Consider the following 6,471-nt stretch of genomic DNA (forward strand, 5'->3'; position numbering starts at 1 on the left):
CAGGAATGATCTCCTTTAGTTGCCAAAATTGGCGAGCACTTTGGGATCCACACTGATGAAACAAACACGATTATCCAGCTCATACTAAATATTTGCTATGGGCTTGGCACCCCCAAGAGAATATACCTTGAGTACAGTAATGGGAAGATGGGAAAGAGAAAAAATATTCTTCTTTACTCATCCTAACATTAATTGTTCTACTCCAGAATGAATAACGGATGGAAGGTTGAATGTAAAAACTTAATTTCAATAGCTAGAGGTCAAGACAAACTTCTAAATTATTATTCCTGCAGATTATTCAAAAGCTGCCTTCATGTATATAGATACAGTTGCCTTCTTGAACCAAAAGAAGACAAAATGTTAGAAATATAAAGATTGTGACAGTCTTGAAGTCTCTGGAACTCACCTAACATCATTTCATCATAACCTGAATCAAAATGGGAGGGATGACAATGATCCCAGAAAGGAAGCTCTACCTATCTCCATCCTTTTGTTTCCCTTCCCTTCCCTTCCCTTCCCTCTTCATTCCCCATAAGGTGCTCATATAGACACTTATACTATAGGTATAAGACTTTAGTACTGGAAGAGACCTTAGAAATCACTTGACCAAAGCCCTCCTAAGTCCTTGCCCAACTTCAGTCAGCTAGTTGCTTATGCGACTGTGGCACAAATGTTAATCTCTTCATTCCCAGCTAAATGTTGTCAGCACAGAGAAATATAGAAAGTAGCAAATGACATGAAGTCAAAAGGAAACATAATAAAGACGATGATCTGCCAAAATAGTTTAGATCCACCAGCCATGATTTGCTTTTTAATAGTATATATGTGATTCAGAGAAATTATAACCATAAATTTAATGACAAATACCAAAATAAATTTAAATCTAAAATATGGATTTACAATAAAGAAAATATTCAAAGCAAGCTTATTGAAGAATGCTATTTTGCTACTCTTCCTTACATATGATAATGAAAAAAGGCAGATAAATTTCACTTTCTCCTGCTAATTTTTAATTAACACCTGATACCTCTCTATCTTGAGTTCTGATTCCAATTCTATGTTTCTGATTTTAAAAAATCATATTTAAATTAGAAAAAGAAATAGCACTGCCCTACTCCTTACTCTTGTGGTTAACTAGCTTCACAAAGAAATGGGGAATTGTCTTTTTGTCAAATACTGTATAAGCTCTTTAGCTATAATTCATAAAACAATGCATCCAGATTGGCATTATGGTATATTAAATACAGAATCAGCTTGGTAGTCCTCTTTTCATTGTCAAGTAAGAAATTGTGAAGATAAATGAACACTGGGAATTTTAAGATCTGGAATGTGATGCCAGCTGGTGCATGGAAGAAATGAATTCAGTCAGGCTACCTGATGTTTCCTGCTGCTGCCTGGAGCAGGGCAGTCTGCAAGGTTGCAAGAAGACCCAATTTGTCCTTGTCTCTCTTTCATGGTTTAAGTGCCAGGGGGAGAAAAAGATCTCTTTATCTCTGTTTAAAGAAAGAAAATATAGATAAGCTGAAGGAAACTTTATAGAAAGCCTAATATACTGGATTTTGGAGACTGCAGCAGAATTTCGACAATTGATTTTAGCAATTGTGGTTTAACAGATAGGAAAGCTGATATTGTACAATGGCTAGTTTCTAAAAATACAGTTGCATTTTTTAAACCAGCCTCGTGTTTTTAACCCTCTGGTTTTCACTTGATAAAAGCTATAGTTCAACAAAATAAAAAACTACAATTTCAGAAATTTGAATGAACTACTTACTGCACTGTTCTACTAAACATTTTAATTCATTTTACATCTTTTTTTACAGTGCCTCCAACATTCATTTGTATGAGAAATACTTATTAACTATGTGCTCTACAGCGAGTTCTGTGCTAAATGCTGAATATATAAAGTTAAGTAACACATACTTCCTCCTTCAACGGCCTTAAGTTTCCAAGGCATAAATGTGCTTGAAAACCAAACCATAAATATCAGTCTGCCCTTTTACAAAATCATCTGGTGATAGTAGAAAAATATGTAATGATCATACTAGTCCCTGAACTTCAAGAATGGTGTGAAGTAGAGATACTATTGGATCAAAGATAGAAACTAGTAAGATCTCTTAGTCCCTTCACCATCCACCCCCAAATACTTATCACTTTCCAGAATCTTCAGAATCCTTCTCACCCTTTAATATGCAATGATTATCATTTGAAGTTTATCATATGTTCTCGTTTATTGTTGGAAATCTGTATAATGTCACCTTCTAAATTCCAGTGTAATCTATTAGGCTGAACCATATGAAATTGTCACTAATCTTTTAGCAAAAAATTAACAATTTCAAATGGTTCGATATAATAAATGCTGTATTTTTCTGCTGCAGAGTTCCTAGAATATGACACACATAATGGATATTCAATTCTATTTGATACAATTTTCTTCACTAGCCTCATTTGTAAGCTGGACAAGGAACTGAGCAGACAATAATTCATTAGTACAGAGGTAACAGTTTCTCTGCAGCTTTAAATCCCTTCAGTTCTCATTATAATTTTGATTTGGTGGTCACATTAGCACTTCCACACTGAAAAGACTATTTCCTGCCTTAGTTAGGATAAGCTAGCCCTTTTGGCTATGGTGCTTCAGTCGTAGTCTTCCAGTAAAATGAGTAGGTTTTGTATTAGTTTCTCAGGAACTGCTGTAACAAGATACCACAAACTATCTTTAAAACAACAGAGATTTATCTTCCCACAGTTCTGGAACCTAGAAGTCCAAAATCAAGGTATCAGCAGAGCCATGCTTCCTCTGAGACTTCAGATAGAATTCTTTCTTGCCTCTTCCTAGCTTCAGGTAGTGTCTGTCAATCCTTGGTGATCCTTGACTTTCAGCAGCAGCACTTCAATTTCTACCTCCACTGTCACATAACATTCTCCACTCAAGTGTCTGTGCTTGTGTCTCTTCTCTTCTTATAAGGACAGCAGTCATATTGGATTAAGGATCCACCATACTCTAGTATGACCTCATCTTAACTAATTACATCTGCAGTGACCCTATTTCTAAATAAGATCACATTTTGAAGTGCTGGGGGTTACAGATTCAACATCTTTGGGGGGGCACAATTCAATCTATAACAGGTTTATTCTTGAAAGTTACAGTTTATCTAAAATGAAGAAAAGTATACTTTTATACAACTTATCTTTAAATAACCGAACTTTTAAAAATTATACAAAGTGAAGTAAGTATTTAAAGTAAGTAAGTATGCAGGCATTATTCAGTAGCCTTCTGACTATTATTAAGTTATTCTCGTCCAGAAATGTATGCACAGAGTCAGTTAAAATGTCCTCTTGCAACTTACATAGTAAGGAATTCAACCCAACCTTTGAACATATACAGGCTCCAGACACTCAGAACCTGAGATGACAGTTGCTACAACCCCTCTTCTGAATTCATCAGTTTTTACTTCCCTGTAACTGTTATTACTTGCCCTCTGCAAATAAATGGAGAAAAGACATTATTTTACCTTTTAACCTTTCCTATACATTCATGTTTCTATAATTTCCCTAATGTTTTCAAACACATGCTAACTGAATTTTCCACTATTTATCTACTCAGATCTCACTCTGAGGCCTCATCTTCTCTGCTTTATACTTGTCATTAATCTATCTTGCTCTCTTTTCTCACCTTACCCAACTCACTACATTGTTTCTACAATCCCTTTATACTATGTACCAAAAAGAATGTTATCTAATTGAGATAAAACTTTTGATATTCATAAAGAGAAGGCTATGTTTTCACATAAACTCAATCGAGAGAATTAGTCCTAAAATTATGTACTGAAATAGAAACTTGATAGGTACAACTATATTAACTACAGCATTAGATCTCATAATCAATCGTTATTTTCAATCAGTTACTTAACGAAAATTACCCACAATAGGGGAACAAATATATTTTAAAAATTCAATAGAATATTAAATATCTATTAAAATAATAATTATCAAAGCTATTTAACAATAAATATGCATATTTAATATTAATAAAAATCTATCATGAAAATTTCTCTGATTTTATTAAAGCTTTGAAAATATTGTTTAGAAAGGAATAGTGATACTAATCGATTATAGAAATAATAGAAAAATATATTTAAATTTGTGGTACATTTTAAAGGTAGCTAATAGAAGAGCACAAATAGCATATACAGTTATCAAACCACTAGAGATAAAAATTGAAACAAAGAGAATCTAATAAGTAAAACAAAAGACTGCAAAAGAAAAGAGAAATTGTGGGTAAGAGAAAACATAAAATCAGATGGTCAGAATGCATCTAAGATGTCAGGAAAAATAATAAATGTAAACATGGTTAAATAACCATGTGGAAAGACAGAGTCTCAGATAGGGCAAAAACACAAATAAAATAAATTCCAGACATGTGCTGTTTACAAAAGACATTCTTAAAATGAAAAATAATACTTTAAAATAAAAGAATAAAAAATGATTCCCCAGCCAGTGTTAGCTAAATGAAAAGTAGAGTAGAATTCAAGGTAAACATGAAAATGGACAAAAATTATATTTATTTTATATTGATGAATAGTACAATACAACAAGAAAGTATAATAATCACAAACTTTTTGTGCGTGTAACAACATAGCTTCAAAATATTTAAATGAGAACTACTTACAAAGCGAACAAACAAAAAAAAAGGATAAATTATGAGTCATGAATTGCAGTGGAACAATGTAGCCACTGTTCTCAGAAATTCAGTTTACAAATTAAGTCAGAAGAGTGAGTTGATGAACGATGGAACTGCATATACCAGATATCTTAAAATATTGTTGATGCCCAACTATTAGAAAAAATACCATCTTTTTAAATATTTATGAAAATATTTACAAATGACTGTTATGCCATATGGAAATTTTCAAAAAATTTAAATAAGAACACTAGGACCAAATTTTCTGACAAGAGTGGAAAGATAAAAAATTTTAAGAATTAAAAAAATTTAAAAATCTTTCTATAAGTTCCAGCACATGTATAGATTCTTTACAACAAAAAAGTCAATTTTACTTTATGCTATTTTACTAAAAGTTAGATTTAAAAAATACTCTTCTTGTGTTAAGGTGCATTGAAAAGCTACAGTCTAAAATCCTCTAGAAATGACTGATAATCAGAGTACTACCTACCAAAAACATTGCATTGTAGGCCAAGTGATACAACAGAAGAAAATTTATGGCCTTAAAGCATATATTAGAATAATAAAAACCTTGAAAAATAACATTACCCCAACATACTAAAAAAATCCTCCCCAAATATATGAGATATTATAACAATAAAAGTTAAATTTCTCTTTATAAAAAATCAAAACAAAATCATAAGGATATAGATGACCTGAGCAACACTGTCCACCAACTTGATCAGATTGGCTTTGACAGGACATTCCACCTCAAAACAGCAGAATACGTTCTTTTCAAATGTATATGGAACATTCACCAAGATAGGCTATCTTCTGGGCCATAAAACAAATCTTAACAAATTTAAAAGGACTGAAATCATACTAAGTATATTCTCTGAAAAAATAATAGAATTAAGCTATTTATAGAATATAGATCATATACATATATTTCCTACTGATTTCTTTTAAAAAACATTAAAATGACAGTAAATAATCTTTAAAAAATATTCATAGATTTCCCAAACACTAATTCGAAAATATATATGCACCCCTATGTTCATTGCAGCATTATGTACAATAGCCAAGATATGAAAGCAACCTAAGTGCCCATCAATTGACAATTGGATAAAAAAGATGTGGTACATAAAGACAATGGAATATTACTCAGCCATAAAAATAGAATGAAATCTTACCATTTGCAACAACATGGATGGACTTAGAGGATATTATGCTAAGTGAAATAAGTCAAATAGAGAAAGGCAAATACCATATGATCTCACTTATACGTGGAATCTAAAGAATAAAATTTAAAAACAAAGAAAACAGAAACAAACTCGCAGATACAGAGAACAAACAGATGATTGCCAAACGGGAGGGTTTGGGCAGCTGGGTGAAAAAGGTAAAGGGATTAAGAAGTACATATTGGTAGTTAAAGCCAGTCACGGGGATATGAAGTACAGCATAGAGAATATAGTCAGTAATATGGTAATAACTATGTATGATGCCAGATGGGTACTAGACTTATTGAGGGGATTGCTTTGTAAATGATATAAATCTCTAACCACTATGCTATACACCTGAAATTAATATGAAAAAATATTGAATGTTAACTGAAATTTAAAAATTTTAAAAAGTGAAAAGACAAAATAAATGGTAATAGATTTCCAAGGATACAGAGAATAGGAAAAGAGCAAACAGAAACACAATTTTGGAAGCTGAAAATCAAATGAACACATGGTTGCCTATGTACCAGAATTGAAAAAGCTGAATCCTATGCAGCAAAGGAGAAAGCCAAGGAGGAATTTAATTTATAC

The sequence above is a fragment of the Pteropus alecto genome, unplaced genomic scaffold (assembly GCF_000325575.1).
Source record: "Pteropus alecto unplaced genomic scaffold, ASM32557v1 scaffold659, whole genome shotgun sequence".
NCBI lineage: Eukaryota > Metazoa > Chordata > Mammalia > Chiroptera > Pteropodidae > Pteropus > Pteropus alecto.